This window comes from Salvelinus alpinus, chromosome 30, assembly GCF_045679555.1.
Source record: "Salvelinus alpinus chromosome 30, SLU_Salpinus.1, whole genome shotgun sequence".
NCBI classification, from domain to species: domain Eukaryota; kingdom Metazoa; phylum Chordata; class Actinopteri; order Salmoniformes; family Salmonidae; genus Salvelinus; species Salvelinus alpinus.
In genome coordinates this window covers 41,259,175-41,286,824 of record NC_092115.1, presented here as the reverse complement: position 1 = coordinate 41,286,824, position 27,650 = coordinate 41,259,175, and the positions used below count along the sequence as shown (strand labels likewise).

At 43.1% G+C, this 27,650-nt stretch overlaps 1 pseudogene; it reads left to right on the top strand.

Moving 5' to 3' along the window:
• LOC139560649 (zinc fingers and homeoboxes protein 3-like) lies at nt 1–27,562 on the top strand (annotated as a pseudogene).
• Nucleotides 27,563–27,650: the final 88 nt, after the last annotated feature.

The window sequence follows — 27,650 nt, the reverse complement described above, 5'->3', positions numbered from 1 at the left end:
AATTGAGGCGCAACAGAGTTCACCGGCGAATGCAGGAACACCGGAAATAATAACTAAACCAACGAGAAATGGTGGAGGCTACCAGAACAAAGAGAGACATTTTTTCCGAATAAACGTGGTGAGTGAAAAACGTAATTACATAACTCACTCACTACCCGGTATCTCAATCTACTGTTATACGACTCTGTATGCGTTGTTTGTTGGCAACCTTGATATTTACGGAGTTTTTGGAACGGATTCCTGTTGGAACGTTCCACAAATTATACCCACCCGTCCCTGTCTGCTTAACGGCGTTAATCTCCAATAAACACCAATGCGATAGCAGCTGGGGCTGGTCTACTTAGTTCATTGACTTCAAATGAACCAGAAAAAAACAGTGAGTGGAGTGTCTCGCTTCCTCTTCCGTCTACCTGACTACGTGTGTTGTATTTTCCTCTCCACTATCCCGGACTCCGGGACGTGAGAGACATTAGAAATAAACATGAGCGACGTGGCCACTAGCTAGTGTCACGCTTATCACTAGTCAAGGAAGGAAGAGAGAGTGGGGTACCACCCCTACCTGAGTTGTTATCAACAAAAGACCCAAATCTCACCGTTTATTTTCTTATATATGGTTCGGTTTATTGAAGTTTACTTTTTCCACAATCCAAACTCCATCTGGACTAATTAAGGCGAGTGAGCTTTTTATGAATGTATTTACCTTTTAAAAGTTGTGCGAGCGTTACCTTTGCTGTGCTAGTGTTGGTCAGCTGCATGTCGCTCGCATAAAATGGCGACAGCAAGTGGGTTTGCGAGTAGTTTTGAGGGGCTTTTCTTTCCCCTCTTTCTGAATTGGTTATAATATTGCAAAGATGTATATAATCCGCCTGTAATATATCGCTCACTCTGCCGATATTTTTTTTTGAGTAACAACATCAGCCAGTTTTGTTACAATGTATCATTTCGGGAATTTTCATGATGGTCTCGTTGACGGGATGTGACTGGCAAGATTTCCTAGTACAATCACTCTCTCTATTTTATTTAGTCACACTTTTATAGGTTGACTAATGTAGTTATAACGTAATGCAACAGCAAGTAGTTAACGCACTGTAGGCGTTATGGTTTATGTGGAATATGATTTAATTTGAATCAGTCCATATCGCATCCTCATTGTTGAATGATTTTGAGGAAGATTGGCTATATTCTATTAAAGTTTAAGATATTCTACATATCATAAAATCGTTTGTCCGTGGACAATTTCCAAATGGTAAATTATTGGGAAATAAGACTAAAATAGCCTATTTGTTTCATCCCAGCAGTGACAGAAATGTATTTATCAAACAGGCTATGCGAATGATTGAATGTTATCAGAATATCATCATTTTCACTTTTCTGTCTCTTCATATTTAAATTCATATCACAATATCACAATGTGTGACTGATAGCTTACATGAATGTATGCAAGCAGCAGTAGTTGTTTTAGGTTACTCCCACAACATGTCAACATTGCCATGCTCTCTGTGTATGATTTTTAGAGATTAGTTCAAAGCTGTACCCCAAAGGCTAATTTGTGTCTGACGTCCACGTGATAAACAAGCCATAGTGCCCCAGCTCTAATCTATTCATCAGCCATGTCACAGTTATCATCCCTGACATAAACCAATTGCCATACCTTTGTTGGAAAGAAAAGGGTAGACTAGTCCTTTATGAGTAAATGGAGGAGGAGGTGGGAGTCTGTGGCTGTCTGTCTGCTCTACATTAAAATTGTTCTAGAAGTTAGAACACAATATAAAATCAGAAGATATATATTTTTTAAATTGATTGACATATAGCATATGGATAGATAGTAATGGCGTATTTTTGTAAGCACTAACTCCGCCATGGTTCGTTGGACAAAGCCTATGAGGAAAATGAATGCCGTTTTTGGATAAACGCCGAAAATAAGGTCTGTGGTCAATGCAGTTTTAGGAGATCTTATACGTTTTGTTCACCAGTGTTGGGTTCTGACTTTTAAACTTGAAAATGTGAAATATCCTTAATATCCAAGTTTTCATAACAATCGGAAATCGGTATTTTTGCACACCGATTTGGCCAATTAAAAAAAATATATATATATATGTTTTTTTTTACACCTTTATTTATCTAGGCAAGTCAGTAAAGAACACATTCTTATTTTCAATGGCGGCCTAGGAACGGTGGGTTAACTGCCTTGTTCAGGGGCAGAACGACAGATTTTTACCTTGTCAGCTCGGGGATTCAATCTTGCAACCTTACGGTTAACTAGTCCAACGCTCTAACCACCTGCCTTACATTGCACTCCACGAGGAGCCTGCCTGTTATGCAAATGCAGTAAGAAGCCAAGGTAAGTTGCTAGCTAGCATTAAACTTATCTTAAACTCGTAATATCATCAACCATGTGTAGTTTATCTAGCGTGTCCTGCGTTGCATATCATCGATGCGGTGCGCATTCGCAAAAAAGGACTGCCGTTGCTCCAACGTGTACCTAACCATAAACATCAATGCCTTTCTTAAAATCAATACACAAGTATATCTTTTTAAACCTGCATATTTAGTTAATATTGCCTGCTAACATGAATTTATTTTAACCTCTCTGGTACAAGTGGGACGCTAGCGTCCCACCTCGCCAACAGCCAGTGAAATTGCAGGGCGCCAAATTCAAAACAACAGAAATCTCATAATTAAAATTCCTCAAACATACAAGTATTAAACACCATTTTAAAGATAAACTTCTTGTTAATCCAGCCACAGTGTCTGATTTCAAAAAGGCTTTACGGTGAAAGCACACCTTGCGATTATGTTAGGTCAGCGCCTAGCCACAGAAAACCATACAGCCATTTTCCAATTAAGGAGAGGTGTCAGAAAAGACAAATAGCTTTAAAATTCATCACTAACCTTTGATCTTCACCGGATGTCACTCCCAGGACTCCATGTTAGACAATAAATGTGGGTTTTGTTTGATAAAGTTCATCTTTATGTCCAAAAACCCCATTTTGAAATTGGTGCGTTATGTTCAGAAATGCATTGTCTCAAACAAACATCTGGTGAATGTGCAGAGAGCCACATCAAATTACAGAAATACTCATCATAAACATTGATCTAAGATACAAGTGTTAAACATACGATTAAAGATAAACTTCTCCTTAATGCAACCGCTGTGTCAGATTTCAAAAAGGTTTTACGGTGTAAGCACACCATGCGATTATGTTAGGTTAGCGCCTAGCCACAGAAGGAGAGGTGTCACAAAAGACAAATAGCGTTAAAATGAATCACTTACCTTTGATCTTCATCTGATGGCACTCCCAGGTCTCCATGTTAGACAATAAATGTTAGTTTTGTTTGATAATGTCCGTCTTTATGACCAAATACCTCCTTTTTGTTCGCGCGTTTTGTCCAGTAATCCAAAATGCACAAGGTGCAGGCATTAAGTCCAGACGAAAAGTAAAAAAAACGTTCCATTACAGTTCGTAGAAACTGTCAAACGATGTATATAATCAATCTTTAGGATGTTTTTATCATAAATCTTCAATAATATTCCAACCGGACAATTCCTTTATCTTTAGACATGAAAAGGAACGGAGCTCGTGCTTCAAGGCTGCACGTGTGACTAAAGGGGGTATATGCAACAGTTTGGGCTGCCTGGCTCGTTGCGAACTGTGTGAAGGCTATTTCTTCCTAACAAAGAGAGCAAACTTCGCCAAACGCAGGGGGATGATTTAACAATAGCGCATTTGCGAAAAAAGCACAATGGTTGCACAGCTGTACCTAACCATAAACATCAATGCCTTTCTTAAAATCAATACACAGAAGTATATATTTTTTAACTTGCATATTTAGCTAAAGAAATCCAGGTTAGCAGGCAATATTAACCAGGTGAAATTGTGTCACTTCTCTTGCGTTCATTGCACGCAGAGTCAGGGTATATGCAACAGTTTGGGCCGCCTGGCTCGTTGCGATCTAATTTGGCAGAATTTTACGTAATTATGACGTAACATTGAAGGTTGTGCAATGTAACAGGAATATTTCGACTTATAGATAAAATACGGAACGGTTCCATATTTCACTGAAATAATAAACGTTTTGTTTTCGAAATGATAGTTTACGGATTCGACCATATTAATGACCAAAGGCTTTCTGTGTGTTATAATTAAGTCTATGATTTGATAGAGCAGTCTGACTGAGCGATGGTAGGCAGCAGCAGGCTCGTAAGAATTTATTCAAACAGCACTTTCGTGCGTTTTGCCAGCAGCTCTTCCCTGAGCTTCAAGCATTGCGCTGTTTATGACTTCAAGCCTATCAACTCCCGAGATTAGGCTGGTGTAACCGATGTGAAATGGCTAGCTAGTTAGCGGGCTGCACGCTAATAGCGTTTCAAACGTCACTCGCTCTGAGACTTGGAGTAGTTGTTCCCCTTGCTCTGCAAGGGCCGCGGCTTTTGTGGAGCGATGGTAACGATGCTTCGAGGGTGGCTGTTGTCGATGTGTTCCTGGTTCGAGCCCAGGTAGGGTTGAGGAGAGGGACGGAAGCTATACTGTTACACTGGCAATGCTAAAGTGCCTATAAGAACATCCAATAGTCAAAGGTATATGAAATACAAATGGTATAGAGAGAAATAGTCCTATAAATACTACAGTATATTAACTATGTTAAAAGGAACCACCAACTTTAATATGTTCTCATGTTCTGAGCAAGGAACTTAAACGTTAGCTTTTTTACATGGGACATATTGCACTTTTACTTTCTTCTCCAAAACTTTGTTTTTGCATTATTTAAACCAAATTGAACATGTTTCATTATTTATTTGAGGCTAAATTGATTTGTATTGATGTATTATATTAAGTTAAAATAAGTGTTCATTCAGTATTGTTGTAATTGTCATTATTACAAATACATTTTAAAAATCAGCTGATTAATCGGTACCGGCTTTTTTTGGTCGTTCAATAATCTGTATGGTATCGGTGTTGAGAAATTATAATCGGTCGACCTCTAGTCTCTTCACAGTCCCCAAGTGAAAAACACACTGTGGGAGGCACACAGTACTACATAGAGCCATTACTACATGGAACTCTATTCCACATCAAGTAACTGACGCAAGCAGTAAAATTATGATTTAAAAAGCAGATAAAAATACACCTTATGGAACAGCGGGGACTGTGAAGCAACACAAACATTGGTACAGACACAAGCATACACACACAATAACATACGCACTATACACAGACGTGGACTTTGTATTGTAGATATGTGGTAGTGGTGGAGTTGGGGCCTGAGGGCACACTGTGTTGTGAAATCTGCGAATGTATTGTAATGTTTTTAAAATTGTGTAACTGCCTTAATTTTGCTGGACCCCAGGAAGAGTAGGTGCTGCCTTGGGGATCCATAATAAATACAAAAACAAATGGATCAGTCCACTCAGACATGGTCTTGTACACCATGCTACTTTTTTTTGCTACTAAAGAAATCACTGTTGACCAACAGCTTGTCGACTAAATGGAGTCAGCCCTACATTGTACATTGGCCTTTAGCCCTATAAAAACCTTGTTTCTTGGCTTGTGAGTTGAATTTTAAAAGCAGCAGACTATATTGACAAACAAGAATACCAAAACATGAAGGCATCCAATATGTTTGTTTATGTTATACAGTAGATAATGGTACCACCATTTAAGACATCTCCAAACCAGATAATATTAAATGACTTGGAGGAATTTCATTGCGTAGTGTAAAATGTGTTTCTGGGCACATTTCTATATCCTCACTGATTTCTCTGTGTACTCTTTCTCTCTCTTCACATTGTCTTATACAGTAGCAATCAAAAGTTTAGACACATACTCATTCAAGGGTTGTTCTTTTTTTTTTTTTACTATTTTCTACATTGTAGAATAATAGTGAACTATGAAATAACACGTATGGAATGATGTAGTAACCAAAAAAGTGTTAAACAAATCAAAATATATTTTAGCTTCTTCAAAGTACCCACCCTTTGCCTTGATGACACTCTTGGCACTCTCTCAACCAGCTTCACCTGTAATGCTTTTCCAGCAGTCTTGAAGGAGTTCCCACATATGCTGAGCACTTGTTGGCTGCTGTTCCTTCACTCTTCGGTCCAACTCATCCCAAACCGTCTCACTTGGATTGAGGTCGGGTGATTGTGGAGGACAGGTCATCTGATGCAGCACTCCTTCACCCTAAAATAGCCCTTACACAGCCTGGAGGTGTGTTGGGTCATTGTCCTGTTGAAAAACAAATGATTGTCCTATTAAGCGCAAACCAGATGGGATTGCCAAGTCAAATCACTTTCAGGACACAAACTAAAAACTCATTGTATCGTTGTTGTTGAGGCAACCACAAATGAGGACATTGTGCAATATTTAGATTCTAACTAATGTCTGAGTCTAAAGGAAATTAAGTTAATGTATATATAATTTGATAAACAGAAGAATATACTTAACAGTCTTATGATTTATATTATCTTGTTTGATATTGTACATTTAATTTACAGAATGCTCTGGTAGCCATGTTGGTTAAGTGTGCCTTGAATTCTAAATAAATCACAGACAGTATCACTAGCAAAGCACCATCACACCTCCTCCTCCATGCTGCACGGTGGGAACCACACATGCAGCGTTCATTCGTTCACCTACTCTGTGTCTCAAAGAGACACGGCGGTTGGACCCAAAAATCTAATTTGGACAGAATTCCACCAATCTAATGTCCATTGCTCGTGTTTCTTGGCCCAGGCAAGTCTCTTCTTATTATTGGTGTCGTTTAGTAGTGGTTTCTTTGGTTAGAGTATTGGGCCAGTAACCGGAAAGTTGCTGGATCGAATCCCAGAGCTGACACGGTAAAAATCTGCCGTTCTGCCCCTTGTTTAAGACATTTTTGGTTACTACATGATTCCATATGTGTTAATTCATAGTTTTGATGTCTTCACTATTATTCTACAATATAGAAAACAAATTAAGAAAAACCCTTTAATGTGTAGGTGTCCAAACTTTTGACTTGTACTGTATGTACAGACGCACGTAGTTTAATTAATCATACATGATTTATGATGATGACCTGAAATATATATGTATATATATATTTTTTTTTCTCTCCATCTTATTTGCAGGTTCTTCTCTGGCTCCCTGAAAGGAATACATATATATAGATATCTCCACTCATTACCTCTATTAACTGCACCTGTTTGAACTCGTTACCTGTATAAAAGACACCTGTCTACACACTCAATCAAACAGACTCCAACCTCTCCACAATGGCCAAGACCAGAGAGCTGTGTAAGGACATCAGGGATAAAATTGTAGACCTGCACAAGGCTGGGGTGGGCTACAGGGCAATAGGCAAGCAGCTTGGTGAGAAGGCAACAACTGTTGGCGCAATTATTAGAAAATGGATGAAGTTCAAGATGACGGTCAATCACCCTCGGTCTGGGGCTCCATGCAAGATCTCACCTCGTGGGGCATCAATGATCATGAGGAAGGTGAGGGATCAGCCCAGAACTACACGGCAGGACCTGGTCAATGACCTGAAGAGAGCTGGGACCACAGTCTCAAAGAAAACCATTACTAACACACTACGCCGTCATGGATTCAAATCCTACATTGCACGCAAGGTACCCCTGCTCAAGCCAGCGCATGTCCAGGCCCGTCTAAAGTTTGCCAATGACCATCTGGATGATCCAGAGGAGGAATGGGAGAAGGTCATGTGGTCTGATGAGACAAAAATAGAGCTTTTTGGTCTAAACTCCACTCGCCGTGTTTGGAGGAAGAAGGATGAGTACAACCCCAAGAACACCATCCCAACCGTGAAGCATGGACGTGGAAACATCATTCTTTGGGGATGCTTTTCTGCAAAGGGGACAGGACGACTGCACCGTATTGAGGGGAGGATGGATGGGGCCATGTATCGCGAGATCTTGGCCAACAACCTCCTTCCCTCAGTAAGAGCATTGAAGATGGGTCGTGGCTGGGTCTTCCAGCATGTCAACGACCCGAAACACACAGCCAGGGCAACTACGAAGTGGCTCCGTAAGAAGCATCTCAAGGTCCTGGAGTGTCCTAGCCAGTCTCCAGACCTGAACCCAATAGAAAATCTTTGGAGGGAGCTGAAAGTCCGTATTGCCCAGCGACAGCCCCGAAACCTGAAGGATCTGGAGAAGGTCTGTATGGAGGAGTGGGCCAAAATCCCTGCTGCAGTGTGTGCAAACCTGGTCAAGAACTACAGGAAACGTATGACCTCTGTAATTGCAAACAAAGGTTTCTGTACCAAATATTAAGTTCTGCTTTTCTGATGTATCAAATACTTATGTTATGCAATAAAATGCAAATTAATTACTTAAAAATCACACAATGTGATTTTCTGGATTTTTGTTTTAGATTCCGTCTCTCACAGTTGAAGTGTACCTATGATAAAAAATGACAGACCTCTACATGCTTTGTAAGTAGGAAAACCTGCAAAATCGGCAGTGTATCAAATACTTGTTCTCCCCACTGTATATACACACACACACACACACTGTGACGTGAGAAAACAACGCATGGTCATGTTCTCCCACGCTCCCCTCCCAATGGCTTGTCTATAATCAGGACCCCAACTGAACCACAACCCGACCCCCGTACTCCTCGGCCGGCTACCAAAACCAACCCCCACCCTCTATTCCAACCATGGCCAGCAAGAGGAAATCCACCACCCCCTGTATGATCCCCAATAAGACCATTCACCTCCGTGAGGAGCTGGAGCAGGACTCATGGCTGTCAGACCCTCCTTTCCTCCTCAGACAGGCCCGGGACCAAGGCTACCCCGTGGGCGGTAACAGGCAGATCCCGATGGAGCGATCTCCAGTTGAGTCCTCCAGGCTTGAGGGGGGCGACATTGTCAAAGACTGGGGAGGCACCTACACATGCAGGCATTGTAACTTTGAGACCCAGGACCTCAACCTGTTCCTGGACCACGTCTACAGTGGCCACCCGGACTTCAGAGCTGACCCCAGCTTCCAGTGCATGGACTGTGGGGTGTCGGCAGCCAAGTTCGAGGGCCTGACCCTGCACAACGCTCGGGTCCATCTCAGCACTGTGAGCACCACCCTACAGCTGAGGAAGAGGGACATGAGGTTGGTGGTGGAGCAGAGTCTGGTCACAGGGACAGAGACAATGAGGGACACAGATCTCCATCACCAAGACCCCCATCATGAGGATGCTGAAGGGCAAGTCAGAGTCCAAGAGGATTGTGGTGTCCCATTCTTCCCCTGATGAACCCTCCTCAGACCCCCCACCCCTCTCCATCTCTACCTCCAAAGAGACCGAGAGAAAAGAGACCCCCATAGTGACGGTTACCCACGTCCCTACCATAGTGCACAATGGGACGGTCACGCTGCCCTCAGCTATCCAGATAGTGTGACTCGGGGGGCTCTGCCCATGCTCAAGACCGCCATCACACAGGTACTTAGTACATACATTTTTGCTGCGTTTCGGGTACTGGTAAGTTCATTCCTGCAAATGAGAATTATTGAACTTATTTGGTTCAATGTTATATTTAATTCCTTTGCCAGAATGTGTACAACTTCCCTCAGGGAGTTGAATGCAGTTCAACGTTTTTTTTCTATTCTCTGAAGCAGGTTGTGTCTGTGATCCAGAACAGGAACTTTCACCGTCAGACAGCTCCCATCGCTGTCTCCTCAGCTTTCTCCTCCACCTCCTCTTACTCTACCTCCTCCAAGAACATGCCCAAGGTACAATTCCCCCTTTTGATTAAATTGTGTCGGTCCCACTTTATATGAAGACTTTATAGGCAGTGTAGGTACACATTATTACATGGTACAAATACGTGTTTTTTTGTGTCTTTTGAGCTGAGTGTAAAGCTTCTCCTGTTTCATATGAAAAAGTTCCATGAAGTAGTTTAAATTCTGTAATTACGATTTTGGTACTACATAAAATATGTTTCTACCTTCTGTGGTGCAGGTGATGATCCCTCTGAGCAGTATCCCAACCTACAACGCCTCCATGGACTCGTCCTCCTTCCTCAAGACGTCCTTCAGTAAGTTCCCCTACCCCACCAAGGCAGAGCTCTGCTACCTCACTGTGGTTACCAAGTTCCCAGAGGAGCAGATCAACATCTGGTTCACCGCCCAGAGACTCAAGCATGGCATTAGCTGGTCTCCAGAAGAGATTGAGGAGGCCAGGAGGAAGATGTTCAACACCATCATACAGACTGCACCACCTAGCACCAGACACTACACCGTGGCCAGACCCAGGCCCAGCATACCATCACGGTCCTGCCTACCTCTCTGGGTCCTACGGGGATCCCTCACATCCTCCAGGGCTCTCTGGTGGGCCAGGGAGGGGTGATTGTCACCCAGCCCATGATGGCTAATGGCATCCAGGTCAGCAGTGCCCCCATGACCCTGGCGGTCACACCCAAGCATCAAGCTGCGGCCCGGCCTATGGTGCAGGCCCGGCCTGCCGCCCTGGTGGCGGATAAGGGGATCAGCATGGTGGGGGGGACAGTGGGGAGCAGTAATAGTGGAAGCAACATCAGTAGTAGTAGTAGTAGTAGTAGTAGTAATGGTGGAGGGAGTACTAGTAGTATCAGCAGTGGTAGTCGTAGTTTCAGTAGCTATGCTAGTGTTATTAACTTTAGCCTTGGCAACAACCAAGGGAACAACATTCATAGCAATCCCAATGGCAAAGACATCAACACCAATGGTAAAATCAATCTTGCTATTGCTAATCTCAATGATAAAAGCAACAGCAATGCTATCAGCATGGTTAAAAGCATCAGCACTGACAGTAGGCGCAATGTCGGCAGCAAAAGCCACAACAGTACTATTGCTAAAATGATCAGTGAGAGTAGAGTCATCGCTGATATCAAAAGCACCATCGACAACAAACCCAACAGCAGCAAAGATACTAACAGCAGCAGCTTGAGCAACAACAAAACAACAACCACCCAGATCTGTGGTCACACAGCCACAGCTACTCCTCCCCCTACAGCCTCCACAAACACCACCAGTAACCCCACCACCACCAAAACAGAGGTGGCTTCTTCCCCCTCCACTAAACATTCTTCCCCGGCACCAAGTGAGAGCACGGTCGCCAGCGGAACCCCAAGTTCCCGAACGCTCCCCAACACCTTCCTGGACCCTAGCTTCTACAAGAGCAAGAAGTCAGTTGAGCAACTGTGTGCACAATCTGGGACCCTCAGTGGTAACAGGGGTACCCCCATGGACCTGTTGGACACTCCCAATGAACCCCCCCCAAAAAAACAGCAGGGGTTGGCAGCCCTCAGCTCCCCTCCCTCACAGATGCCCACTTCCCCAACCACCCCGTCCAGACGGCCCCCCAGACCCCCCTCCCCAGACTTCACAGCCATCCGCTACAAAGAGAGGGACCCTCAGCAGGTGAGTGGTGGTGCGACTGTGATGATTATGACTTAGTTTATTTACACGTAGCTTAGTGTTCCATAAGATTTTTTTTAAATCTCATCGGTTAAGTATCCCTTTAATGTGTATTTACTGCCAATCAATTGTGCTCACTGTGACATGAGAAACTTACGCTCGTCTATCCTACAGTAATCTCCTCTCTACCCCACCAGGTGAGGGCACTGGAGGCCAGCTTCAGCCAGGACCCTGACCCCTCCGGAGAGGAGGTGGACCACCTCCGGTCTGAAACCAAGATGACCCGCAGAGAGATCCACGGCTGGTTTGCTGAACGCAGGAAGAGAGTCGCTGCTGAGAAGAAGAAAGAGGAGTTAGAGAGGGAGGAGGAGATGGAGGTGGGAGTTAAGCGTAATGATGATGCCGGGGTGAAGAAAGAGGAGTATGCGAGGGAGAGGCAGAAGGAGGATGGTTCAGGCTCAGAGCTGAAGGTGAACCCCATTAAGATCAACCTGAAGATGCTCAGTCCAATGGCAAAATGGAGACTGAGGCAGGGCAGGCAGACAGCCCTACGATGCCTACCCTATTTCCCCCAACCCTTACCCCAGAACCCTCCCCAGCCTCAACCCTCACCCCTGTTCCAGCCACAATTCCATCTCTAACCCCAAATCCAACCCCATCACCCAAACCCTCTGCCTCTACAACCCCAAAACCAGCAGCACAATCTTCCACCCCTGCCCTCAAGCCCTCCACATCCCCCAAACCCTCCCCTATCCGGGGCAAGAAGACGTTAGAGCAGCTCCACCTCCTGAAGCAGATGTTTGCCCGGACCCAGTGGCCCAGTGCGGTTCAGTATGATGAGCTGATCTCTTCCACGGGGCTGCCCAGGCCCGAGGTGGTGCGCTGGTTCGGTGACTGTCGCTACGTGCAGAAGAACGGCCAGCTAAAGTGGCTAGAGGCCTACCAGACCATGGTCCCGGAGGAGGACTTCCGGAGGGGAGACACTCAGATTCTCAAGGCCCATCTGGAGGCTTATGGGAGTCTGGAGGAGGAACAGGTATGACTCTCCCATTATCTCGGATCAAGAGTTTTTATATTACGGAGTGGCTGCTGTTCTGTATTTTCTAGTACCCGACTTGCCGTGGCTAATGATAAGGATATTTCTGCACATGCGCAGGATTTTCTATTTACATAGTTATTTATTCCGCTGCCAACGTAGCTTCTGCTCAGTGCTCCGCTACCGCTTCCCCCTACTACACTAAATAATATATTTTTAAGTCGATGCTAAAGACATGGTCGACAGGTCTGTCTGCATGTAGCCTTACACCCCTTTTTTTCAGGAGGGGTGTAAGGCTACATGCAGATATCATGTTGTAAACAATCGACATGCAAGGAATAATAGTGAGCCTAAAACGTTCGGCTGCCCAGAGCTGTTCCACCAGCTAGGTAGCCTACTCGTGCGGTATTTGCATGATTATTGAGAAGTGAAATGGCAGTTAGTAGGGCAGCGTTTCCCAAACTCGGTCCTCGAGACCCCAAAGGGTGTATGTTTTAGTTTTTGTCCTAACACTACACAGTTGATCAAATTATCAAAGCTTGATGATTAGTTTATTATTTAAATCAGCTGTGTAGTGCTAGGGCAAAAAACTAAATGTGCATCTCTTGGGGTTCAGAGTACTGAGTCTGGGAAACCCTGTAGTAAATCCTGTGTGTGGTTAAAACTCACATCGCCGAACTCAAGTGGGGAGTTACAGTTGAAGTCTGAAGTTTACATACATTTAGGTTGGAGTCATTAAAACTTGTTTTTCAACCACTCCACACATTTCTTGTTAACAAACTATAGTTTTGGCAAGTCAGTTAGGACATCTACTTTGTGCATGGCACAAGTCATTTTTCCAACAATTGTTTACAGGCAGATTAATTCACTGTATCACAATTCCAGTGGGTCAGAAGTTTACATACACTAGGTTGACTGTGCCTTAAAAGCTTTGAAAATTCCAGAAAATTATGGATTTAGAAGCTTCTGATAGGCTAATTGACATCATTTGACTCAATTGGAGGTGTACCTGTGGATGCATTTCAATGCCTACCTTCAAACTCAGTGCCTCTTTGCTTGACATCATGGGAAAATCCAAATAAATCAGCCAGCCAAGTCTGGTTCATCCTTGGGAGCAATTTCCAAATGTCTGAAGGTACCACGTTCATCTGTACAAACAACAGTACGCAAGTATAAACACCATGGGACCACGCAGCCGTCATACCGCTCAGGAAGGAGAAGAGTTCTGTCTCCTAGAGATGAATGTACTTTGGTGCGAATGTGCAAATCAATCCCAGAACAACAGCAAAGGACCTTGTGAAGATTCTGGAGGAAACGGGTACAAAGTGTCTACATCTACAGTAAAATGAGTCCTATATCGACATAACCTGAAAGGCCGCTCAACAAGGAAGAAGCCACTGCTCCAAAACCGCCATAAAAAAGACAGACTATGGTTTGCAACATAAAAAAGCCAGACTATGGTTTGCAACTGTACATGGGGACAAAGATCGTACATTTGGGAGAAATGTCCTCTGGTCTGATGTAACAAAATTGGAACTGTTTGGCCATAATGACCATTGTTATGTTTGGAGGAAAAAGGGGGAGTTTGCAAGCTGAAGAACACCATCCCAACCGTGAAGCACGGGGGTGCTTTGCTACAGGAAGGACTGGTGCACTTCACAAAATAGATGGCATCATGAGGGAGGAAAATTTGGTGCATATATTGAAGCAACATCTCAAGACATCAGTCAGGAAGTTAAAGCTTGGTTGCAAATGGGTCTTCCAAATGGACAATGACCCCAAGCATACTTCCAAAGTTGTGGCAAAATGGCTTAAGGACAACAAAGTCAAGGTATTGGACTGGCCATCACAAAGCCCTGACCTCAATCCCATAGAAAATTTGTAGGCAGAACTTAAAAAGCGTGTGCGAGCAAGGAGGCCTACAAAACTGACTCAGTTACACCAGCTCTGTCAGGAGGAATGGGTCCAATTTATTGTGGGAAGCTTGTGGAAGGTTACCCAATACGTTTGACCCAAGTTAAACAATTTAAAGGCAATGCTAGCAAATACTTATGGAGTGTATGTAAACTTCTGACCCACTGGGAATGTGATGAAAGAAATTAAAGGTGATATAAATAATTCTCTCTACTATTATTCTGACATTTTACTTTCTTAAAATAAAGTTGTGATCGTAACTGACCTAAGACAAGGAATTTTTACTTGGATTAAATCAAATGTATTTATATAGCCCTTCTTACATCAGCTGATATATCAAAGTGCTGTACAGGAAAAACTCCCTAGAAAGGCCAAAACCTAGGAAGAAACCTAGAGAGGAACCAGGCTATGAGGGGTGGCCAGTCCTCTACTGGCTGTGCCGGGTGGAGATTATAACAGAGCATGGCCAAGATGTTCAATGACCAGCATGGTCAAATAATAATAATCGCAGTAGTTGTCGAGGGTGCAACAAGTCAGCACCTCAGGAGTAAATGTCAGTTGGCTTTTCATAGCCGATCATTAAGAGTATCTCTACCGCTCCTGCTGTCTCTAGAGAGTTGAAAACAGCAGGTCTGGGACAGGTAGCACGTCCAGTGAACAGGTCAGGGTTCCATAGCCGCAGGCAGAACAGTTGAAACTGGAGCAGCAGCACGGCCAGGTGGACTGGGGACAGCAAGGAGTCATCATGCCAGATAATCCTGAGGCATGGTCCTAGGGCTCAGGTCCTCCGAGAGAGAGAAAGAAAGAGAGAATTAGAGAGAGCATACTTTAATTCACACAGGACACTGGATAAGACAGGAGAAGTACTCCAGATATAACAGACTGACCCTAGCCCCCCGACACAAACTACTGCAGCATAAATACTGGAGGCTGAGACAGGAGGGGTCAGGAGACACTGTGGCCCCATCCGATGATACCCCCGGACAGGGCCAAACAGGCAGGATATAACCCCACACACTTTGCCAAAGCACAGCCCCCACACCACTAGAGGGATATCTTCAACAACCAACTTACCATCCTGAGACAAGGCTGAGTATAGCCCACAAAGATATCCGCCACGGCACAACCCAAGGGGGGGGCGCCAACCCAGACAGGAAGATCACGTCAGTGACTCAACCCACTCAAGTGACGCACCCATCCTAGGGACGGAATGGAAGAGCATCAGTAAGCCAGTGACTCAGCACCTGTAATAGGGTTAGAGGCAGAGAATCACAGTGGAGAGAGGGGAACCAGCCAGGCAGAGACAGCAAGGGCGGTTCGTTGCTCCAGAGCCTTTCCGTTCACCTTCACACTCCTGGGCCAGACTACACTCAATCATATCACCTACTGAAGAGATGAGCCTTCAGTAAAGACTTAAAGGTTGAGACTGAGTCTGCATCTCTCACATGGTTAGGCAGACCATTCCATAAAAATGGAGCTCTATAGGGTAAAGCCCTGCCTCCAGCTGTTTGCTTAGAAATTCTAGGGACAATTAGGAGGCCTGCGTCTTGTGACCGTAGCGTACTTGTAGGTATGTATGGCAGGACCAAATCGGAAAGATCGGTAGGAGCAAGCCCATGTAATGCTTTGTAGGTTAGCAGTAAAACCTTGAAATCAGCCCTTGCCTTAACAGGAAGCCAGTGTAGGGAGGCTAGCGACTGAGTAATATGATCAAATGTTGGGGTTCTAGTCAGGATTCTAGCAGCCGTATTTAGCACTAACTGAAGTTGATTTAGTGCTTTATCCTTGTAGCCGGAAAGTAGAGCATTGCAGTAATTTTTCTGCATCATTTTTGGACAGAAAGTTTCATATTTTTGCAATGTTACGTAGATGGAAAAAAGCTGTCCTTGAAACAGTCTTGATATGTTCGTCAAAAGAGAGATCAAGGTCCAGAGTAACGCCGAGGTCCTTCACAGTTTTATTTGAGATGACTGTACAACCATCAAGATTAATTGTCAGATTTAACAGAAGATCTCTTTGTTTCTTGGGACCTAGAACAAGCATCTCTGTTTTGTCCGAGTTTAAAAGTAGAACGTTTGCAGCCATCCGCTTCCTTATGTCTGAAACACAGGCTTCTAGAGAGGGCAATTTTGGGGCTTCACCATGTTTCATTGAAATGTACAGCTGAGTGTCATCCGCATAGCAGTGGAAGTTAACATTATGTTTTCAAATGACATCCCCAAGAGGTAAAATACAGTGGGGAGAACAAGTATTTGATACACTGCCGATTTTGCAGGTTTTCCTACTTACAAAGCATGTAGAGGTCTGTCATTTTTATCATAGGTACACTTCAACTATGAGAGACGGAATCTAAAACAAAAATCCAGAAAATCACATTGTATGATTTTTAAGTAATTAATTTGCATTTTATTGCATGACATAAGTATTTGATACATCAGAAAAGCAGAACTTAATATTTGGTACAGAAACCTTTGTTTGCAATTACAGAGATCATACGTTTCCTGTAGTTCTTGACTAGGTTTGCACACACTGCAGCAGGGATTTTGGCCCACTCCTCCCTACAGATCTTCTCCAGATCCTTCAGGTTTCGGGGCTGTCGCTGGGCAATACGGACTTTCAGCTCCCTCCAAAGATTTTCTATTGGGTTCAGGTCTGGAGACTGGCTAGGCCACTCCAGGACCTTGAGATGCTTCTTACGGAGCCACTCCTTAGTTGCCATGGCTGTGTGCTTCGTGTCGTTGTCATGCTGGAAGACCCAGCCACGACCCATCTTCAATGCTCTTACTGAGGGAAGGAGGTTGTTGGCCAAGATCTCGCGATACATGGCCCCATCCATCCTCCCCTCAATACGGTGCAGTCGTCCTGTCCCCTTTGCAGAAAAGCATCCCCAAAGAATGATGTTTCCACCTCCATGCTTCACGGTTGGGATGGTGTTCTTGGGGTTGTACTCATACTTCTTCTTCCTCCAAACACGGCGAGTGGAGTTAGACCAAAAAGCTCTATTTTTGTCTCATCAGACCACATGACCTTCTCCCATTCCTCCTCTGGATCATCCATATGGTCATTGGCAAACTTCAGACGGGCCTGGACATGCACTGGCTTAAGCAGGGGGACCTTGCGTGCGCTGCAGGATTTTAATCCATGACGGCGTAGTGTGTTACTAATGGTTTTCTTTGAGACTGTGGTCCCAGCTCTCTTCAGGTCATTGACCAGGTCCTGCCGTGTAGTTCTGGGCTGATCCCTCACCTTCCTCATGATCATTGATGCCCCACGAGGTGAAATCTTGCATGGAGCCCCAGACCGAGGGTGATTGACCGTCATCTTGAACGTCTTCCATTTTCTAATAATTGCGCCAACAGTTGTTTCCTTCTCACCAAGCTGCTTGCCTATTGTCCTGTAGCCCATCCCAGCCTTGTGCAGGTCTACAATTTTATCCCTGATGTCCTTACACAGCTCTCTGGTCTTGGCTATTGTGGAGAGGTTGGAATCTGTTTGATTGAGTGTGTGGACAGGTGTCTTTTATACAGGTAACGAGTTCAAACAGGTGCAGTTAATACAGGTAATGAGTGGAGAACAGGAGGGCTTCTTAAAGAAAAACTAACAGGTCTGTGAGAGCCGGAATTCTTACTGGTTGGTAGGTGATCAAATACTTATGTCATGCAATAAAATGCAAATTAATTATTTAAAAATCATACAATGTGATTTTCTGGATTTTTGTTTTAGATTCCGTCTCTCACAGTTGAAGTGTACCTATGATAAAAATGACAGACCTCTACATGCTTTGTAAGTAGGAAAACCTGCAAAATCGGCAGTGTATCAAATACTTGTTCTCCCCACTGTATATAGTGAAAACAATAGTGGTCCTAAAACGGAACCTTGAGGAACACCGACATTTACAGTTGATTTGTCAGAGGACAAACCATTCACAGAGACAAACTGATATCTTTCCGACAGATAAGATCTAAACCAGGCCAGAACTTGTCCGTGTAGACCAATTTGGGTTTCCAATCTCTCCAAAAGAATGTGGTGTTCGATGGTATCAAAAGCAGCACTAAGGTCTAGGAGCACGAGGACAGATGCAGAGCCTCGGTCTGACGCCATTAAAAGGTAATTTACCACCTTCACAAGTGCAGTCTCAGTGCTATGATGGGATCTAAAACCAGACTGAAGCGTTTCGTATACATTGTTTGTCTTCAGGAAGGCAGTGAGTTGCTGCGCAACCACTTTTTCAAAAAGAATTGAGAGGAATGGAAGATTTGATATAGGCCGATTTTTAGTTTTTTATATTTTCTGGGTCAAGGTTTGGCTTTTTCAAGAGAGGCTTTATTACTGCCACTTTTAGTGAGTTTGGTACACATCCGGTGGATAGAGAGACGTTTATTATGTTCAACATAGGAGGGCCAAGCACAGGAAGCAGCTCTTTCAGTAGTTTAGTTGGAATAGGGTCCAGTATGCAGCTTGAAGGTTTAGAGGCCATGATTATTTTCATCATTGTGTCGAGATATAGTACTAAAACACTTAAGTGTCTCTCTTGATCCTAGGTCCTGGCAGAGTTGTGCAGACTCAGGACAACTGAGCTTTGGAGGAATACGCAGATTGAAAGAGGAGTCCGTAATTTGCTTTCTAATGATCATGGTCTTTTCCTCAAAGAAGTTCATGAATTTATTACTCCTGAAGTGAAAGCCATCCTCTCTTGGGGAATGCTACTATTTAGTTAACTTTGCGACAGTATCAAAAATACATTTTGGATTGTTCTTTTTTTCCTCAATTAAGTTGGAAAAATAGGATGATCGAGCAGCAGTGAGAGCTCTTCGATACTGCACGGTACTGTCTTTCCAAGCTAGTCGGAAGACTTCCAGTTTGGTGTGGCGCCATTTCCGTTTCAATGTTCTGGAAGCTTGCTTCAGAACTCGGGTATTTTCTGTATACCAGGGAGCTAGTTTCTTATGACAAATGTGTTTAGTTTTTAGGGGTGCAACTGCATCTAGGGTATTGCGCAAGGTTAAATTGAGTTCCTCAGTTAGGTGGTTAACTGATTTTTGTCCTTGGGTAGGCAGAGGGAGTCTGGAAGAGCATCAAGGAATCTTTGGGTTGTCTGAGAATTTATAGCATGACTTTTGATGCTTCTTGGTTGGGGTCTGAGCAGAATATTTGTTGCGATTGCAAACGTAATAAAATGGTGGTCCGATAGTCCAGGATTATGAGGAAAAACATTAAGATCCACAACATTTATTCCATGGGACAAAACTAGGTCCAGAGTATGACTGTGACAGTGAGTAGGTCCAGAGACATGTTGGACAAAACCCACTGAGTCGATGATGGCTCCGAAAGCCTTTTGGAGTGGGTCTGTGGACTTTTAAATGTGAATATTAAAATCACCGAATATTATCTGCTATGACTACAAGGTCTGATAGGAATTCAGGGAACTAAGTGAGGAACGCTGTATATGGCCCAGGAGGCCTGTAAAACAGTAGCTATAACAAGTGATTGAGTAGGCTGCATAGATTTCATGACTAGAAGCTCAAAAGACGAAAACATAATTTTTTTCTTGTTGTTATTTGACATTTGCTATCGTAAATGTTAGCAACACCTCCGCCTTTGCGGAATGCACGGGGGATATGGTCACTAGTGTAACCAGGAGGTGAGGCCTCAATTAACACAGTAAATTCATCAGGCTTAAGCCATGTTTCAGTCAGGCCAATCACATCAAGATTATGATCAGTGATAAGATCATTGACTACAACTGCCTTTGAAGTGAGGGATCTAACATTAAGTAGCCTTATTTTGAGATGTGAGGTATCACGATCTCTTTCAATAATGGCAGGAATGGAGGAGGTCTTTATTCTAGTGAGATTGCTCAGGCGAACACCGCCATGTTTAGTTTTGCCCAACCTAGGTCGAGGCACAGACACGGTCTCAATGGGGATAGCTGAGCTGACTACACTGACTGCTAGTGGCAGACTCCACTAAGCTGGCAGGCTGGCTAACAGCCTGCTGCCTGGCCTGCACCCTATTTCATTGTGGAGCTAGAGGAGTTCGAGCCGTGTCTATGTTGGTAAATAAGATGAGAGCACCCCTCCAGCTAGGATGGAGTCCGTCACTCTTCAGCAGGCCAGTCTTGGTCCTGTTTGTGGGTGAGTCCCAGAAAGAGGGCCAATAATCTACGAATTCTATCTTTTGGGAGGGGCAGAAACCAGTTTTCAACCAGCGATTTGAGTTGTGAAACTCTGCTGTAGAGCTCATCACTCCCCCTAACTGGGAGGGGGCCAGAGACAATTACTCGATGCCGACATCTTTCTAGCTGATTTACACGCTGAAGCTATGTTGTGCTTGGTGACCTCTGACTGTTTCATCCTAACATCGTTGGTGCCGACGTGGATAACAATATCTCTATTTTCTCTACACTCGCCAGTTTTATTCTTAGCCAGCACCATCTTCAGATTAGCCTTAACGTCGGTAGCCCTGCCCCCTGGTAAGCAGTGTATGATTGCTGGATGATTCGTTTTAAGTCTAATACTGCGGGTAATGGAGTTGCCAATGACTAGGGTTTTCAATTTGTCAGAGCTAATGGTGGGAAGCTTCGGCGTCTCAGACCCCGTAACGGGAGGAGTAGAGAACAGAGAAGACAAGGCCTCAGACTCCGACCCGTTGCTTAATGGGGAAAACCGGTTGAACGTTTCTGTCGGCTGAATGAGCGACACCGGTTGAGCATTCCTACAGCATTTCCCTCCAGAAGCCATGAGAAAGTTGTCCGGCTGCGGGGACTGTGCGAGGGGATTTATACTAACGTTACTATCTGTACTTACTGGTGTCACAGACGCTGTTTCATCCTTTCCTACTCTGAAATCACCCTTGCCTAACGATTGCGTCTGAAGCTGGGCTTGTAGCACAGCTATCCTCGCCGTAAGGTGGTCGTTCTCCTGTATATTATGAGTACAGCGACTGCAATTAGAAGCCATCATGTTAATGTTACTACTTAGCTGTGGCTATTGGAAGTCCTGACGAACCATGTCCAGATAAAGCGTCCAGAGTGAAAAAGTGATGACGAAATGACGAAATGTCAGGAATTGTTTAAATGTATTTGGCTAAGGGGTATGTAAACTTCCGACTTCAACTGTACATGCAGCATATCAAACACCAGCAAGACTTAGACACACAGTCTAATTAGCTATTTATGTAGGTTCATCATCATTGCAAGCGTTGGCTAAGTAGGAGGTAGACATGCAGTCAAAGTTGTAGTGTTCTTTTTCAGGAACTCTGGCCAGTGTCTATGATATGGCAGGAAGTATAAAGGTTAGCGTACATCCTCACACAAAACAAATTGTTTTTTGTGCCATGGAAATGTGTCGGGACTGCATACTGCTTGTGCAACTGCAATAGCTGTTTCAACAGATCGAGAAGGTTGTAAATAATACATCCAGATCAAAATTATAAACGTAACTTGCTACAATTTCAAAGATTTTGCTGAGTTACAGTTGTAAGAAAATCAGTTAATTGAAATAAATGAATTAGGCCCTAATCTATGGATTTCACATGACGTTGGTAGAGAAATGAACGTTACATTCTCTGGCAACAGCTCTGGTGGACATTCCTGCGGTCAGCATGCCAATTGCACACTACCTCAAAACTTAAGACATCTGTGTGACAACCTCACATTTTAGAGTGGTCTTTTATTGTCCCCAGCATAAAGTGCATCTGTGTAATGATAATGGTGTTTAATATGCTTCTTGACGTGCCACACTCGCCAGGTGGATGGATTATCTTGACAAACGATAAAATGCTCACTAATAGGGACATATTTGTGTTCAGTATATCTTTTCATTTCAGCTGTTCAGAAGTATGTGGCAGAAACATTTTCATTGGTCAGAAGAGGACAGCAACCTGAAGGGAGCAGCAGTAGTGTAAAATAACACAGAACGTGATCTGGATCCTCCGTATCCACATCATCTGTTAAGCTTCAGATTCTGTCACTATGTAGTTTTATTATGTCACCTTTATTTAACCAGATAGACCAGTTGAAAACAAGTTCTCATTTACAACTGCGACCTGGCCAAGATAAAGCAAAGCAGTGCGACACATACAACAACACATGTAATAACCTGGTATTTGTGCACCTGAATGTAAAGTGTGACTAGAGCTGTTGCGGTGACCATATTACCGCCACACCAGCGATCAAGAGTTATAAAGGCAGTCAAATTCCATATGACTGTTTAGTCACAGTAATCAGGCTTCTCCAAGCTCTGATGCTGCTGATGGTCATTAATAGCCGACCAAACTTGCTACCTGCCTGGTAATCCTCACTCTATTGTCCCTCTAATCACTCTGAAATCAGTGCAAATGTTTTTGAAAATCGAATCAAACACTTCATGAGAGCCTGTGAGCTCATGTTACGATCCTCTACTAAAAGCTTCTGTCGGCTTTCTAGAGGCTAGGCCTACTATGTTTATTTCTCAACTTTCTTAATACATTTTTGATCTTTACAACAGGAGTATAGCCTACCTGGCTGGCATGAAAGTGAACCACGGGAAAAGCGTCCTCCATTCGCAATTTAAGTGCATAGTTGACATGTAGTTTTTCCCCTTCCCCTGTTTCGATACAGGTACATGCTATTGGTCCATTTTAAATCAAACCAAATTTCACACACATTATTTAGTACATGTAAAGACAACATTAAATCAAGAATAGTCTGATGGGTGACAATATTAACCTTGTGAATGATATATTATCACTTGAATGATGCCCAGAGTAACAAACTGACTTTTTGTTGTTGGCTTTTCCTAATCATAGTAGCACACCTCATGTAGCCCATTAGCCTGTATGTTTTGATAAGGTTTGTATGATGACTAAAGTGGCCAAATAACTTCGTAAAATGGAGTATATTAATCCACTTTACAAGGGGTGTGGAGCCTACCTGGCATACATAAGCAGCACGTGAGTTTCAAGTTTGAGGAAGATAATTTTCACCATTATCATAAGAACATTACATGCATAATCACATTTGCGGTCACCTTTGATAATGGTGTTTCCCGCTAATGGAACATTTGTGCTTATAGCCTACTACCATTTGCTCATTGCTGTGCTTATAATGTGAAGAAATAGCCTAATAGTTTATTAACATTAAGCTAAATGTTCTGATCTGTTGCGTAAGCTAGTGGTTGTATTAATTTGGGATCTATTACATCCTACAACTGTCCCAGACTGTGTTTGGAATAAAAAAAATTGTACTATGGGGGATAGTAGATTGACATAGGCTAGTGCTTTTGCTGTTCAAGGCCTAATCATCTTGTTGGCTGACAAAGTCAATGTAGACAGAGCTTCAAATATCTTCAATATGCACCTCTGAATTGGATAAGGACGCACTCGGTTGTGTCCCGGATATGTCTGTGTTCACTTGTAGCCTGTGAGAAAGATCCGATCAGGGGATGGAGAGCCATGTGAGTGAGAGGTGCTTCGGAGTGTGCAGCACTCGCGGACCAAGGGCACAACGGCCACCGTCCGCAAAAGGCATGGATTTTTTTGGGGTGCATTACGGCCACAAAGGGGATGCCACCGTGAAATTCATTATCAAGTGCTTGTCAAATTGTGAATGAGAGACTGATGAAGTGTGTACAACCTGCACACACAAAAACAAAGCAGAGCTCATGCTTTTCAAGCAACTTTTTTCAAATCATCATTAGAGCCTCATCATGCAGCCTTACAATGTATTCAAAATCTAAACATATAGCCCAACGGTTGTAGAACAACTAAAGTTACATTAATAACTCTAAATTAAGCATATAGGAGTACCTATTTATTTGTTAACCGCTCATCACAGAATAGCCGCATGTGCGCACTCCCTCAATTAATTTGGATTAAATATTTATATTTCATTCAGCTTTGTTCAATTGTATTCTTCATACTATAAATCAAATCTTGTATACTAAATGAATTAGTGTAGACCACAGCCATTTGGCATTGTTCTTCTGAAATAGACTACATTTTCTTCATATCATGCTTCTTTTGGACCTGTCTAAAATAAATAATGGATGTATTGTGAAGGTGTAGGCTATATTACATGGATTTATTAGACTTTTTAAAATGTAGATGTTCCAAAGGTCTGCATCAGTGGCTTGTGTTGAAGCCAGGAGATGCTAAATGTGTTTATGTTAATTAACGGTCAATTACCATGAGACCTACAGTTATTTGCTTGACAATCACCTGCTGATGAAATTTCCTGACCACCACAGCCCTAAGTGCGACTAGCAATTGTCAATACTCTCATGTTGCCTGTGTGTCTATATTTTGAGTAGCATAATTCATGTCAATGGTAATATGTAACAGACTGTGTCTGTCCTCTCCAGGTGTTGGAGCTGGCACAGGCTAGTGGGCTAACAGAGGAGCTGGTACGACACTGGTTCTCTACCCAGGCTCCTCTACTTCTGCAGGGGAAGGATAGAGGGGAAGCAGGGTAGACACCCGGGGTGGGGGGAGTAACTGTAACAGCCCATGGAGGGAGGAGTAGCGGAGCCGGTCCAAGAAGAGGGGGTGGTGAAAGAGGAGAAGATGGAGCAGTCGGTGTGTGGAGGAACGTAATGGGGATGAGGAGAGGAGTGCGGGAAAACAAGACTGAATCCTGTAAAAGGTAGTTGTTTTCCCACCAATTTGTATTTGATATGTGGTCTGCATTATTTTCTTGGTATATGTATGTTTTGAATATTGACACATTACACTATTATCATTGACATTCACTGAGTTTACAAAACGTTAGGAACACCTTTCTAATATTGAGTTGCACCCCCTTTTGCCATCAGAACAGCCTCAATTCGTCGGGGCATGGACTCTACAAGGTGTCAAAAGCGTTCCACAGGGATGCTGGCCAATGTTGACTCCAATGTTTCCCACAGTTGTCAAGTTGGCTGGATGTCCTTTGGGTGGTGGACCATTCTTGATACACACGCAAAACTGTTGAGTGTGGAACCCAGCAGCATTGCAGTTCTTCACACTAAAATCAGTGTGCCATTCAAAGGCATTTAAATGTTTTGTATTGCCCATTCACCCTCTGAATGGCACACGTCTCAATTGTCTCAAGGCTTAAAAATCCTTCTTTAACCTGTCACCTCTTTTTCATTTTTGTTACAGGCACAGACTGATGATCTTAGTCTGAGCAGGGAAGAGAAGTGAGTGCGGGATGGAGAGAGAGGTGCCCCCCAACTCCCATATTTCTCTCCAACACATTTTCTCCTTCAGTTCCAGTTGAGACTCTTAATGCAGGATTCACAGAGGAAGGGGTGGGAGTAGAGGGTATGTTTCTCTCTCTCCGTCCTCTCTGCTGCCAGCCCTGCTGTAGTTGGAGGGAGAAGTGGATGGATTTGGAGCAGAAAAGTAGGGGAGAGATGTGGTTGGGATTTGGACTCCAGCAGACATAGGGAGGGTGGGGGGGGGGTAAACTCCTGACTGGACAGATATCGACCCAGCCTATCCTCTAGTGTGAGGATCACTGGTGTGTAAAGAGCGAGAGAGACTGACTGTAGGCCTATCCAATAGGTTTTTTGTACTGGGGTACAAGATGAGAACTGCATAGAATTATTTTTTATGAAACTTGAGTTCAGAAGTATCCTTGTTTTAGCATCAAGTGTTTCTGTTCTGGACATGTATTTCTGTTTTCATGGATCTTTCTTAAACTGTAACAAACCTTGACTGACTAAAAGAAGTTCCAACATACTTAGGCCTGTTGTATAATTGTTTGATATTATTTGCAGAATAAACTAAATTTAACATTGGTTATTTATTACTTATTTTCAAAATAACAATAGTCACCATAGGCTATATTTTATTTAAAAAATACCGCAATATCTTCACCATTTCATCAGGCGACAACCTTACCTTTATGCTGATCATGATCCTAGTAAGCTAGGTGGGATTTCTATAATTTTGCTTATACTTATCAACCTATCAATTCCTCTGCACACGTGGGTAGAGGTTTCAATGTGGATCAGACAAACAAGTTCATCATCAATTAATGAAATTGTGTATATCATTGATCCATGATTAATCATCACTTCAAGTGTTTACCTTCTCAGTTAACTGTGTAGTTTCACATTCAAACGGATGTTTATTCATGGGGAATGTTCATATTAAATAAGTCAAACAAGCACATATGAGGCCAATAGTTGAATAAGTACTTTATTTAATTCTCAAGCATGAATATGTTTCACGTGAAAGGCTAAATTAAAATGAATACTTTTCTCCATAGCTCAGCCACTTTACAAAAAGGCTTAGTTTATAAATGATACCATCGGTAACAAAGTGATGATGTGTCAAGATCAAAATAAAAACAATAAGGGATTTCTGAATGTGCAATGTAGCTATGTACTCTTACCCCAACATATTGTTTGGACAGGTCAAATGTTTTATGAGGCGACAGTACAGAATGTCAACTCATTTGAGGGTATTTTCATGCATATCGGTTTTACTGTTTAATGCTTTCATTTCTATGTATCTAGTCCCCCCATTTTGAAAGTGTCAAATTAATTTAAAGTATGTGTATTAAAGTAGCCAAATGTAGTATTTTGGTCCCATGTTCCTAGGATGCAAAGACTACATCAAAGTTGTGACCCTACAAACTTGTTGGATGCATTTGCTGTTTGTTTTGGTTGTGTTTCGGATTACGTTGTGTCCAATAGAAATGAATTGTAAATGATGAATTCTCATTGTTGTCACTTTTATTGTAAATAAAAGAATATGATTCTTAACACTTCTACATTAATGCTACCATGATTGCGGATAATCATGTATGAATCGCGAGTGAGAAAGTTTGAGACATATACCCCACCACCCTAACATGCTAACCTCCACTGGTATTGGTAATGGTGAGAGGTTAGCATGTTTTGGGGTATGATCTTTGTTCCTCTAACCTTCAGTCATTATTCATGATTATCCGTAGTCATGGTAGCATCCATATCAATGTAGAAGTGTTCAGAAACATTCTATTCTTGGCTCCCAAGTGGCACAGTGGTCTGAGACGCTGCATCCCTGTGCAAGAGGCGTCACTGCAGTACCTGGTTTGAATCCAGGCTGCATCACATCCGGCCCGTGATTGGGAGTCCCATAGGGCGGCGCACAATTGGCCCAGCGTCGTCCAGGTTTGGCCAGGGTAGGTCGTCATTGTAAATAAGAATTTGTTCTTAACTGACTTACCTAGTTAAATAAAGCTTAAATAAAATAAAAAATCAATCTATACACAATACCTCAATTTCTGCAAATGTATAAAAAATGTACTGAACTGTCTTATTCATGTAAGTATTCAGACCCTTTGTATGAGACTCAAAACTA